This window comes from Podarcis melisellensis (genome assembly GCF_964234715.1).
Source record: "Podarcis melisellensis genome assembly, chromosome: 10".
Taxonomy (NCBI): Eukaryota; Metazoa; Chordata; class Lepidosauria; order Squamata; family Lacertidae; genus Podarcis; species Podarcis melisellensis.
Window position 1 is genome coordinate 38,388,413 of NC_138542.1, and position 14,149 is coordinate 38,402,561.

The 14,149-nt window shown below is 41.6% G+C and overlaps 1 protein-coding gene across 2 annotated transcripts in view; it reads right to left on the reverse strand.

The window, feature by feature from the left end:
* MGAT4C (MGAT4 family member C) overlaps positions 1-14,149 on the reverse strand; it is a 312,936-nt gene that overhangs the window by 134,479 nt on the left and 164,308 nt on the right. The window lies entirely within an intron of this gene.

The following is a 14,149-nucleotide window of genomic DNA, read 5'->3' on the forward strand; positions in this document are numbered from 1 at the left end:
GATGGGAACTGTAGTCCAAAAACAGCTGGAGGCACAAGGTTGGGAAACACTGCTCTATTGTATGTTTTTAGCACATCAAAAATATTTACCTGGAAAAGGTCTGTGAAATTTCACACCACTGTGTTTTACATTATGATTATGTTTTACTAGGGACCTGCCCTGTTCACATTGCTCACCAATCTTACCTGCCCCTTACCCCCGGCCAACCTACTCCTCCCTTTACACCTCACCCAAACCTGCCGTTCTCTCACAGTTGCTTCAAGCCCCAGAGCTCCTTCAAGCCACCTTCCTCTCATGGCAGGCTCATCTTATGTTCTTCCATTCTTATGCTTTTTAGAAGTGTACTTTATGGGTTTTATTGTCTGCTATACGTTGAGCCTATAGCACAGGGGTGAGGACTCTCAGGCTGAGTTGGAGTGGATGAATGTGGCCTACTAGGCCTCTTTAGCCAATCCTTGGGAATTTTTGAGGGCACACCCATCTCTAGTCCTGCTCCATGTCCTTCTCAAATGACTGAAATATGTCCTTTAACTGTGATAATGGTTCTTGGTTGCCTTGATGGAATATGGAGAGATGGGGGGGGGGGCTTTGGTTTTCACATGGTGAAATGTATCCTACTGTAGAAAGGTAAGAGTCACATCCATTGCTCTGCTCACTTTTGCCTCTGACCCAAACCAAAACTTCCAGAAGTTTGCTTGAAAGGGAATAGAGGCCTCAAACTGAAAAGGTTTCCCTATCTCTGATATAGAGAAAATATGTTATTGGGTGACTAATAAACACAGTGCTTTTGCAGATCAGCTGTTCCTGTTAGATAACTGCTTGGGGGCAACCACACCTTCCAAATGGATTTGAAAGATTAAGGCAAATTGTAGGCAGAGAGAGTCTAATTTGTAAGCAAGCATAGTATCTGAGACTGAACAAAGCCAATATGAAAGTTTCTCCCCTTTTTACTATGGAATCTTCTTGAAGCCTATAGGATCTTCTGCAGTATATGGAATGCAACCAGTAATAGTATGTGCACTTAATTACTACACCTATCTCATCTGAATAATTTAGGTACAATGTGTTTTGCATGCTGTGACTGCTCTAATTGGTCACAGACATTGCTTATGCTCCCAAGCTCTTTCATGCAATCCTTTTCACTCTACATGCATTATTCAGCATCTGGTGGCAATAGTTGAAAGTCACTCATTATGCAAAAAAGATAGCAAACCCCAAATTTGGAAGGATTAAGCCGGAAACAGTTCCATGCTTTCTATGTAAAATAATCAAACGGGTCTCTGGTCAGCCATCAAAACAGGATTCCTTCCCTTCCCTGCCCCGCACACTTCTGATTACAGATCACTTGCATCCACCGACAAATTGTAAGTCCAATTAGCAACGTCATTCTTTGCCTAAGGGTTCTTTTGGTGCCAAAATGGTTTGCAGAAATACAATAAAAATTAAGGGGGACCTAAATGGAAGTCAGGGGCACTCAAAATACCTCACTGAGGACTGAGCATGCTCAGAGGACGTAGAAAGTTGACTGGCTGTTGGAGGGAGAGCAAAATGGAAAACCAGGAAACATCCTGGATGAGGGCAAAGTTGACTTACTGGAAAACTGAATAGGAGCACTGCACAGTATAATGTTCACTTTAGCCCCTGCTCAGCTAAAACATTTGAAGAATTTAAGAGGAATAAAAAATAGTATTGTTAAAGCCAATTTTATCTGGGCACATTTTTCATGTTTATAAAATTATCCTGAGTTTCTTCTAAAGCCTTCACGTTTCCTCTGTCATCATGATCTAGGTTCCAGAGGCAATGTAAGAGCAGAGAAAAAGAAAAAGGCTTCCCATGGTTGTTAGGAAGCTGAGGAGCGCCATTTTATTAGGCAGAGTGAGGTGGCTGCCTCAAGAAACGGGTACTGGGAGCAGGGACAGAGCAGTGGTGAGTTGTGGCCTACCCTGAATGATCTGCCCTCAGATTTGGTGGAGGTTGCTGTCCAGTTGATAGTGCTGAAGTAACAGTCAATTTCCACCCTGGATAGGAACTAGGAGAATTCATTTGCCTCAAGCCAGCCCTAGTTGTTGACAATAACTATGGGTTTATATGGCAGCTAACAGTGAAGTGGAGGGTGTACCAAGGTGTAGAAACAGACATGGATAAGCTGTGGTTCTTCATATATTGTTGGACTACAACTCCCATCAACCCCCACCAGCATAGCCAATGGACAGGGAAGATGGGATCTGTAGTCTAAACATCTGGAGGGCCACAGCATAGCCACTTTAAGAACTCTTCAAAAGTGGTTTACCTGGAAGAGCGGATTCACGTGACAAATGTCTGCCAGCGACTGACACTTCCATTTGCACTTAGCAGTTCTAATGTGTTCTAGCTGTCCACTTCATCTGGAAAGCCAAACATGCTGAATGCTGCAAAATTGACCTTATTTTGTCAGAAACAAAGAGAGATGAGTTTTCCAGTGAAAATAGGCCACCTCTTCCCCATTCTGCGGAATGCATTGATGTTGATCGTTATTTTTTTGTTCCTTACTAAAAAATGAACAACAAAATGTTTTATAGCTGCAATTCTAAATGGATCACCCAGAAATAATAACATAGCCAAGAGCAGCTGACATACGTATGTATGATATCACTGAATTAATTGTAGTTTATATTGCCTGTGTTTGTTGCTGTGGTTTTTTGTGTGTGTGTGTTTTATTTATATTTTTCCAAAGTCTGCTGTTCCATTCTATTTGACCTTAATTAGTATAATTGATAATAGCTTTAGAACTGCATGCCATTTTAATCATGTAGTTACATCTTTCCTGACAGAAGAAAAATGAAGAAGCAGCTGGGACCCATCTATTAATAGTTAGGCAACAGAAAGGTAGAGCAGCAAAGCTCTTCTTTGTGGAGAGATTGGGTCTTCTACAGGATAAGTAATGAACAGCTACTGTATTTTAAAGAGGGACACAGCGATCTCTCCAAGGATATGAAGAACAACAGGAGTGAAGATCAATGTACAGTGGGAATTTGGTATCATTAGAAAGGTGTGTGGCTAGAAATTGGGACACCAAATCGGGAAGATAATTCATGCCATGACATTTTCATACCCCTCGGACTCAATGCATTGCACACACAGCAACTCGACAATTTTTAAGGTTTTGGAGAACCAGGGGGATCAACCAACACATGATATTCAAAATCACATTCTTTCCTACAGTGATTTTTATACCAAAGCGCATAATTTATGCTTAACAAAGGAAGATATTTTAGCAAGGTGCCTCTGTATAATTGAAAAAGAAAGAAAGCTATCTGCTGCATTTCTGGGTAGGGATTTATATGGAGAAATGAGTCTTTTGGTCTGTGATTCAGAGAAAGCCTGGCCCTAGGTGGGAGAAATAAAGTGGGAGAATTTCAGAGCAGGGAACAAAAACGCCCCATTTGACTGTCCAGCATTTCCTTTAAGTGTTATCTTCTTGAAGGTTTCTCCATTGACGCTAAAAGTTGCTCTCCCTGGGTTTCCAAGGATGTGGATCTTTTGCAACAAAGAGAACCTCTTGCTCACCAGGTGGGTTTTATCCATCTCTGACTGATCTAGCAAAAAGAATAGTCTGCCCATGGCACTTTTTCTCACACCATACTGGGAGAAAGAAAGATGTCTGTGTAAGTGCCAATTACAGATGAAATATTATGTCCCCCTGTGTTTCTCTATGACAGTATAGCTGAGGAGCCTGGTGCTTTCTGTTTTGTTTTTAGAAGTAACTGATCTAATTCATATGAAACAATATTTCTTAACCTGTGCTCTCAAATAAAGCCTGATCACATACTATCTATCTATCTATCTATCTATCTATCTATCTATCTATCTATCTATCTATCTATCTATATCTATCTATCTATCATCTATCTATCTATCATCTATCTATCTATATGAAAAGACACTGTACCAAAAACCAATTGCTGCATTTTCTTTTTGCTGTACTTTTTTGGGGGTAGAGACTGGGAGCTATTTGATTCCTGATGCATGAGTTGAGACGACATCAATCATAGCCCTGGTCACACTGTGAAATATGGAGATGATTCAGGTACTTGATGTGAACATTCACCTCCATCCCTGCAAAACCCTTGGTCACAGCTTTGGTATTCTGTAGAAATGACGGCAAGGAATTAGGAAAGGAAATGGCCAGGATGCAAGTGAAGGAAAGATCACCAATAGTCTGACCATCACCTCCTCTCAGTGCCATCTAGCAAAACTTGTTCTTTTGGGAGTTGAGGGGTGGAGTTTGTTTTCACACCATTGTTGCAATTTAGCCTTCTTGGGATGCCTTCAAAATCACATTATTTGATATGTTCACGGGGTACCTTGAGGATGAAATAACTCCTGCCTGCTGTGACTTGGATATTATGTTTGGAGGGCAACCTATGAAGGTGCCCAGATATTATTCTGCCCTATATTGATAAATAAGTAATTGGACATGCCTATGCTCAACTCCTGTCCTTCTAGGGTCATATCACTGAGAAGGAAGAGTCTGACTGGCTGGGCTCAGGTAGTGATAAATGGGAAAGAGAGAGAGAGAGCACTTAGTCTCCTATATAAGCACTACTATGGCCAGTAGGACCATGTGAGGTGGGGCAGAATTTCAGAAGCACCCTCACAACACCAGCATCATTGCTGCTTTCCTGTATGGACCTGAAACAGGGAGGTTAGGAATGCATGATTGCTGTCATGGAACCACTACCGCCACCATTTCCAATGGACACACCACCCTGTCCCATAGCCCTTTCTTATAAAGCAACAGTGATGCTAGTGTCGGGAGAATGTCTTTTCACCACCCAAAAGCCCTTGCTGGGTACGACTGCTTCTGAAGAAATGTACATTTGACCCAAAATATTATATATAATCCAGTTTCCTGGCAATGTGTTTGAGGATGTGGATACAGCTGATTTTATGACTGTAGATTTGCTTTTGGTACAGAAGTGCCATCCTGAAGAATGATTTATGCCAGGGCAGAGAGAGAAATAGTGGCATCTTGTTTTTGCTTCTGGATCTCTCAGCAGCTTTCAGTCACCAGGCAAAAGCCTCCCCCCCCCCCAACCTTTGGGGCTTCTTAACTTTTGTTGTTCTATTTTATTTTCATCCTGCTTTTATAGAGTTGCCATTTTTAGCTCATTTCAACGTAGTTATTTTATGGTGCTGGTACTATTTTATTGGAAGCCACCTTGATAATATACAGGAGCACATGGTATAAATCTAAGAGGTCAATAACAAATCCATGCTAACACAGTTGGTTCTGGGTATTCTTAAGGCAGGGGTTGTCAATCTTTTTGGGTACCATGGGTAATAGTCATAAAATAGCTGCCACTGAGGACATGTCATGACACAAAATTAGAGAGTACACTTCTTGCTTCATCCCCTACAGGACAACCTCATCCTTACCACGGGGAGTAAGCTATATCCTGCTGATCCCAGTTCTGGAGTTTGCACAATGTTGATTTACACACACACACACACACACACACCAATAGTGTTGCTGTCTAACAAGGAACATATCTTCACAATACAAATTTTTATCTTATTTCACATGATAAAGGGAATCTCTTCAAATCCTGCTGTTTCACTGGAATGAGAAATGACATTTGTATGTGTGAACTTCAGAAACAGCCGCTTCCTTCCTCTTGGACTCCTTCAGCAACAATCTCTCTCTCTGGAAAGCTGCAAGCTTCTTCATGCTCTAGATCTCACCCTGTCTAAATATATCAGAGATGAATGGATGCTTTTAAACTTTTGCTCTCACTTGAACCCATTTGTGCCTTAAAGGTTTGGAAACAGGCAACATTGGTAAACTACTCTGTTGTTGCATTCCATAAAGTGATGGTGGAAAGCAAATTAAGCAAAGTGCATAGTTAGCTTTGCAAAGTGCCTTTTCTTTTCTTTTCTTTTCTTTTCTGAGGGGGTGTTCAAGTATCAAGAGACAGCTCACAGGTAAAGGTTCCCTGCCGCAAAGAACGGGAAGTGAGATGGCAGCAGCAGAAACAGCATTTTAAAGGTATCACTGTCTGATTACCAAAATGGCAATTTAATGTCCATAGGGAAAGCAATACAACAGAAGGGTGCAGAAAAAGTATGCAGTATATATAAATGTATCTACAGATGAAGTTGATTGCTCAGCTCATAACTGAAGTGAGCCACCCCAGGGTGACAGGAAAGTTATCTACCAACATTCACACCTTTTTTTGAATTGGTCCAATATTCTGCACAACAGTTGGCTGGTTATTACAGATCAATATTCAACTGATTATCAAAAACAGCCATCCACCCCAAGTCCGAATTTCTTATTTCCATCCCTGCTTCCCATCACTACTGTCTATTCCATGAGCTATATTCGATGCTAATCGTACTTAGATCAGACACATTAAAGTTAATGGACAATAGTAACTTGGGTACAACAATTTCAATGGGTCTAAGTAGGACTTAGTTGAACACCACCCTCTGCCTTCAAACTCATGTCCTCCAATTCCCCTGGTGCTTTCTTCCCACCTTGGCATTCCTCTTCATGCCTCTCCAGTCTTAAGCTCTGATGCCTCCCAGGAAGTTACACAGTGCTTGTTTTTCAAACACCATGTTAGGTCTGCCTCCACACTCACAGCACAATCTACCTGCTTCCTACACAATCTCTACCATGACTAAGCACATTCTGTGATGCTCCTTTCCCCATACAACTTGAATGTTTGTGTGTTTGTTTATTAAGCTCAAAGGCAATAATCACCTCCCCCCCCCCTCATGGATTATTTATTTATTTGTCATCTATATTTAATGTTTAAAGTATTTGTATCAGCATGTGGATAATGTCATTATATGCAGGGGGGAAAGTCAATTTGTTGTTTGCGGTTGTCAAACAATTGGAAGTCGGATAAATCCTTCCAGCACATCACTGAGTCTACCACCAATCTACCAACTGCCCACCCCTGGTTTTATCACCAGATGGCACTGGACTTAGGGCAGAACCACACCTTACATTAAAAAAAACACCCAATGCACATTTAAAGCACATGGCTTCTGTCAAAGAACCCTGGGAGCTGTAGAGTAGTAGGAATTGTGGCTCTGAGGGGAAACATCATTTCCCAGAATTCTTTGGGGAAGATATGTAGCTTATATGTGCTTGTATGGTGTGAATCTGACTTTAGTTATATCTGGCTGCAGTGACAAATCCCATGCTGCTATTTTGTTCTTGTTAGAAAAAGGCAATGTGGTGTTTTTCTACCTTCCTCTGAGTGTGGCCTCAGCCTTCCATGTCACTCTGCCTTTCACGTTTATAAATATCAAGAAAGATGTGGGGCTGCTCAAGTTAACTTTATAGAAATGGAATAATAAAGCAAATCTCCTCACTTCCCTCCACTATATCAGTTGTAGAGGAGGATAGCAGATCTTAATTGTGTTGCATGGTGGAAGTGTGGTTGACATAGGACTAAAATCACGACCCATATTTCAGCTCCAAAAGATTGTGTCAGTGATATATCACTCATGCTATGAAGGGTAATTCAAATGGCTTACAATGTACAAACAAGTGAGTTATATATTGTTTTCCCCAATAAACAGGCAATGTTTCAATGAAAACTACCTTGCATACACAACTAAAGGATTTATGTCAATAAAACATGCCATTTAGAGGTCTTTATGGAGAGAAGTAGTGAAGAACTAGATGGGGAACCCAAGGCGGCTGGTTATGTAAGAATGGGGGGGGGGGGATGCAAAAAATACTTCTTTGGATGAATAAGGAGATTCAGATGGGTACATATGGAATATCACACAGTTACTCAAACCTTCCATAAAATCTGTTTCCAATCCAATGACAATTAAGTGCTTCTTTTTTGGTGTCCTAGACAACAGACCAAGTGTAAGAAAGCTCCTTGATATTGTGCACCACTGCAGTCTAATTAATTGAAACCCTCCCAGTTTTCAGACAGTCACAATATACAGTATATAGAAGACCAGGAAAACACACACACACACACACACACACACACACACACACACTGCTTTTACATACTAAAATGCACTAGAGAAGAGCTGGCAACTCTTGATTGTAGCAATGAGTTTGATTATAATTAATCACAATTAAATCTGAACAAAGCAACGTATGCCAGCATGGTTTTTGAGCAGAGATTTGACAAGTATAATGAATAAAAGGATGAGAGCTTGAAGAAAACAAAGTGTAGAAAAGAGAGCAGAGATTAATCCACCCAGAAATGCATCCCATATGAAATGAAATATTTATCCTATCAACATATACTAAATAGAATGACTGCAAAAGATTGGTTATTTTCAGCTTTCCCCAGGGGCAAACTACACACATGCAAATATATGTAATGATGCTCAGACAGATTTTCTTTTTCAATGCATAGAAGCCTCAGGAGAGAGCAATTCCAAGCAGATGAGTAGGAATAAGCAAGCTCTTAACCTTCCCGGGTGCTATTATTTTCCCCATTCAAAATGGCTTCCCTAAGTTCAAACTTCATTGGGGGCGGGGAAGCATCTTAAGGGAGTAAGAATAGCCAGTAGGGAAATGGTTAACCTCAAAGCCACCTTACAAGGTTGTGGTGGCAATTATTTAGACAATATCTCTAAGCAGTGTACAAGGAACACAACACAGTGCAACCAAGAACGAGTTAAAACTCTAAAATCAGAATTCAGTTGAAATGCTTGCTGCTTTTTTTTTTAAGTCTTCAGTAGGCACTGGAAATTGAACAGGAAGGGGGCCTGTCTGATCTCCAGTGGGGATTCTATAAAATTAGGCCCACAATACTGAAGCACAACTTCTTGGGGATACAAGCCATGCATCTGAGGCATGTCTTATCCGTCAACAGTCCTGATTTGACTGGGACATTCTGGTATTACAGAAGCCATCCCGGCTTCTGATGGGATGTCCCATTTTTGGTGCTGAGCTCTTATGCAAGTCAGGTGGTTTCTGTGAGAGCTGGGCACCAAAAGATACACTGAGCAGGAATTGCCAATGATTGAGGAGTGGCAGACAAAGATGATGGACTATGCAGATTTAGCCAAGCTGACCGGTAGAATCTGGAACCAAAATGACCAAAAGTTTCAAAGAGACTGGAGTAAATTTATTGGGTACAGTGGTACCTCGGGTTAAGTACTTAATTCGTTCCGGAGGTCTGTTCTTAACCTGAAACTGTTCTTAACCTGAAGCACCACTTTAGCTAATTGGGCCTCCTGCTGCTGCTGCTGTCGCACCACCGGAGCACGATTTCTGTTCTCATCCTGAAGCAAAGTTCTTAACCCGAGGTACTATTTCTGGGTTAGCGGAGTCTGTAACCTGAAGCGTATGTAACTCGAGGTACCACTGTATATGAATATTTCTTGTAAAAATGTGAAGACACTAGCAGGATTGAAATAAATCCTGCAACGAAACTTAAAACATTTTATAACTTTCTAGACCAAAGAAACAGAGTTGACTCTAACGACATAAAGGTCAGAAATGGAGGTTTTAAAGTGCAATATAAAGACTTGAAAACAACAACAACAACAACAACAAAACCAGCTGAAGGGATGGAGGGAAGTCATGAGCTCGGCAGAGCAAAGAGTGTTTTTATTTGCTATTGTAATGTTGGAAATATTGTGCTAAGAAATAAAAATTATATGTAAAAAATAATAATACACTGAGCAGGAACTCATGGAGGGGGAGGAGAGGGAACTGCTGGTGAGACAGGTCAGGTATCCCCTGCTGGACCCAGGCACCACACCTCCTCAGCCCAATGCTACCCCCATTGGAGAAGAATATGACGGTGAAGACCAGGAGAACAATGAGGACAGGGAAGAAAGGGGGGAGGAGAAGCTGGAGGTGCCGGTCTGGCATTCACTGAGGGAGCCAAGACAGGGGACCGGGGCAGGGAAGACCCAGCTGGCTCATATAGGAGTGCAGCACCAAACAACATGCATCCCAATTTTAATCGGTGGAATGTTGGAAGGTATGATAAGTGATATGACACTATCAGCAACTCCCCCCAAACCTTTGGAGATCAGACAGGGATATTAGGGATCAGGTAGCTCCTGAGGTATCCTGGGCACAGGGGATTGCAAGTTAATACAATAATTTTCGTTGTAGTCCTCTGCTGCCAGCCATGGCAGAGCTCAGTGGAAGGAGAAGCCAGCCAACCAGTTGAGACTCAGGGAGGTACTTGCCTGGAGGCACAGTTCATATACAAGGTTCAGTTCAGTCCTAAGGTCAGGAGTATCTCAGCTCATGTAGTCAGATGATCCGGGGGTCAAGAAAGCTGAAGGTCCAAGGTCATGAGAAACAAGAAGCAGTGAGGTCTGGCCAGGAACAACGAATGTTGTTTCCAGCAACTGACTAAGACTGGAAACCCTGCTTAAGAAAGCTGGAGCCATCTGGTTCTCATCAGGAGCAAGAAGGCTGATCAGCAGCAGGTGGAGTTGCTTTGCCTTTTGCTCCTTCAGGAAGCTGCTCAGCAGGTGAAGTCGACTCCTGGCCCATGACAAACTTGGACCCAGTATTGTGATGTCTACCTGCACAATTTGACTATGACTGGCTTTCTATAATCTTATGGTGCTTTTGCCCCACCCTGAGTTAGTGACTGCTATGGCCCATTCCTCCACATATTGTTGCCATTCCTTTCTGGCTCTTTGTTTAGGGAAGTAGATAGTTAATGTATTCTCGCAATCTGAACAGTTTATTTATGCTGATAATGGTGCTGTTTCAAACAGGTCAATAAAACATGCACCACTCTCTTTAGAGTTATTCATTTTCTCTCGGGAAAATTGTCTCACTTGTTTTTAAAATGGCATTATTTTCAAACCCGTGAAGCCAATCTCTGGTGTGTAATTTCATACCTTAAAATCAAGATTAATCATATATACGCGCACTGCACTCAGCTCCCGCATTAGACAACACAGAGAATCAGATCAGAGATATGACTACAGTTTATCACATATTAATAACAACAATAATAATAATAAATGTAAACCCTCACACAGACTGAACATTATGGAGCTAAATTTAGTATCTTGTATTACTGTGGACTGTAGCGAGACTCTGGCTTTTGACTTATTTCTTTCTTTCAGTTGTATTCTAGGAACAAACTGCCGGTTCTTAGTCTGCAGTAAAGTATGTTATTTATTTATATATTAAAAGATGTTCCTATCAAAACACAATAAAAGAGGCTGTGAATCCAGATTCTCTTTTGACAGTGGATGGGTACTCGAGTGGCTATGCGTAGCAACAATGCAGTCACTGTTCCAACAGTTGATGTCCATCAGGATCTCATCTGAGGACCACTTGGGAGTAGTTTGCTGGTGTATCTTTATCATGGCAGCATCAGCTGGTGACTGAACCAGACATAAGTTTAAGATGATGATATAAAATTGGAAGGGGTAGCTTTCACTGGAGTCGGTCCACACAGATCCACAAGTGCAGAGTGATCAAAAGTAGAGAAACCCAGATAGACACATTGGTGGGGGGACTGAGTATTTGATTGATTCTCTTGTGTCAGTCAGTCTCTTGGTTGTATTCAGTTTGCCAGGCACAGAAGCTGGCCCAACATGCTCCTAGAAATTTGGCTCACATCAACTTTGGCTATCATTCGGCATGAGCTTATTTATATTTAAGTTGTTTTTCCTAAAGAAAATATGTTGAATTCCTTGCGGAAATCTATTATACTGAAGCTAAGATAACTTTTTCATTATTATTTGACTTGATGGAGGAAAAACAATAAAGAGTCTATTATGCATAGCCCCATCTTAACCTGGTTTAGATAGCATGCATGAATAAGCAAACATGCAAAATTGATGGATTATCTGTTAACAGCTTCCCTGATGAAGCAAAGAACCAATTCTAAACACAAACATAAACACAAAGAAGATGGTTGTTGAAAAAAACGAAAAAGGATCCATCACCAAACCAGGCATCCTATTCCACAGCTCATTAAGGCATTCTGCAGCCATCTGTTTTTCTAAGTTTTCACCTCTGCACAGTTTTTTACAGACATGCAAGGTGGTAAATAAAGGTTTTATTTCAACTTCTGCAAATTATAAAATTAGATTAGCTTTTATTTAAAGTTGAAAAGTGTGCAATTTCCGGGGGGGGGGGGGGGGGGGCGAGAGATCTAGTTAAAAACCAAAGCTCCTCGGTAGGAAAGGAATTAAAGTGTGTCAGAACATAAGATTCTGTTCTTGACGGAGTGGAAATAGAGGTGGGGTGAATTCCTCCATTCAGGTTTGGAAGCAGATTTGGAAAACTAAACTATCCCATTGCCCCAAACTCAGAAAAAGAGGGACACCTCCTGAATCCTACACAGTGAAACAAAAATGTATGGAGCTGAGAGATATTAGCTGAACCATGACGACAGCAACATATTTAGTTGAATTTAAGTGCAAATAAATCCTCTCCAAAGATATGTACTGAAATCAAATGAATTTAATCTGGGGAATGCTCATGATTTTCAATGCCTCGTTGCACATTCCATCTGCAACCTGAAAAACAGGAGGTCAACACCAGAGTACTTGTCAGCTGCAACAGGAATGCCTTGCAATGTCAAAATAAATTTGTAGCTTTTTTATGTCCAGTTGGCACAGCAGTCACTACTGCATCTTATCTCAAGCATTTCTTAGAAACAGGCTTTTTGTCTGAGTGGGGAGATGGGTTTCGTTATGAATAGCCCTTAATTTATCATGAGCAGCCACACAAAAAAATGTTTACTGTATTATGCTTTCCAAAGAATTTCCTGATGCTTTTCACCAGAAATCTACCACAGTCTATTTCACAGCACTATGTTAGACTGTAGATATAGGGTTGTGGTTCTTGTTCCCCCACCCACTTCTGAATTTATTCTATCATTCAGGCCTCCACAAATTAAAATTGAAGAATTTCCTCTTTTTTTACCAGCTAATAATGAGCTGTGTACATTCAGGTTTAAGGAATAGACACAAAACTTCCTGCTGGATATTGCCTCCTCTTTGGGCTGTCTTTCAAAATCCAGACATTCAGCTTCCCAGTCACAATCAATGGCTTATATGCATGTTGCTGAACTCTGCATGCTCCCCAAATCTAGGCAAATCCATTTGCAAGACAATGTGTATGAATTTCCATGCATTTTTAAAATCACTACTGTGTGTGGCAATGGGATGAACTGAACTTTAGAAGGGGGAGAAATAGAAACTGAAATTGAATAATTTATCCTTCCCTCAAAATCCAGTACAGTGGTACCTCGGGTTACGGACTTCATTTGTTCCAGGGGTCCATTCTTAACCTGAAACCATTCTTAACCTGAGGGACCACTTTAGCTAATGGAGCCTGCCACTGCCACCGCTGCACAGTTTCTGTTCTCATCCTGAGGTAAAGTTCTTAACCCAAGGTACTACTTCCGAGTTAGCAAAGTCCGTAACCCGAAGTGTTTGTAACCCAAGGTGTTTGTAATCTGAGGTAAAGGTAAAGGGACCCCTGACCATTAGGTCCAGTCGTGGCCGACTCTGGGGTTGTGGCGCTCATCTCGCTTTATTGGCCGAGGAAGCCGGCGTACAGCTTCTGGGTCATGTGGCCAGCATGACTAAGCCACTTCTGGCGAACCAGAGCAGCGCACGGAAACGCTGTTTACCTTCCCACCAGAGTGGTACCTATTTATCTACTTGCACTTTGACGTGCTTTCAAACTGCTAGGTGGGCAGGAGCTGGGACTGAGCAACGGGAGCTCACCCTGTCGTGGGGATTTGAACCGCCGACCTTCTGATCGGCAAGCCCTAGGCTCTGTGATTTAACCCACAGCGCCACCCATGTCCCCATGAGGTACCACTGTACTAAATATGGAAACTGTGATTCCCTACCTGTGTCTCTTCCTCCTTTCCCTCTACCTTCAAGTGCAGAAATCTTACGTCTCTAGCTCCAGCATGTTCAGCTCGCTTTCCCCAGAGATGAAGGAGGCACAGGTGATCACAAAGTGGCAACAGCAGTAGTCAACCATGGAGCTAGTAGAGAAGGGCAGTACTGAAATGCTATCAAGCAGTGCTTGATTTGCTAGCATGGCTGACAGTTCATATTTGAAGGTGGGATCAAAATGCTGCAAACACTCTCAAACCTCATTCTTTATTTTTTTTTTTTCAATCTCATGCATTTTTTAAAAAAATCTCAGCCTGTCTCTCCA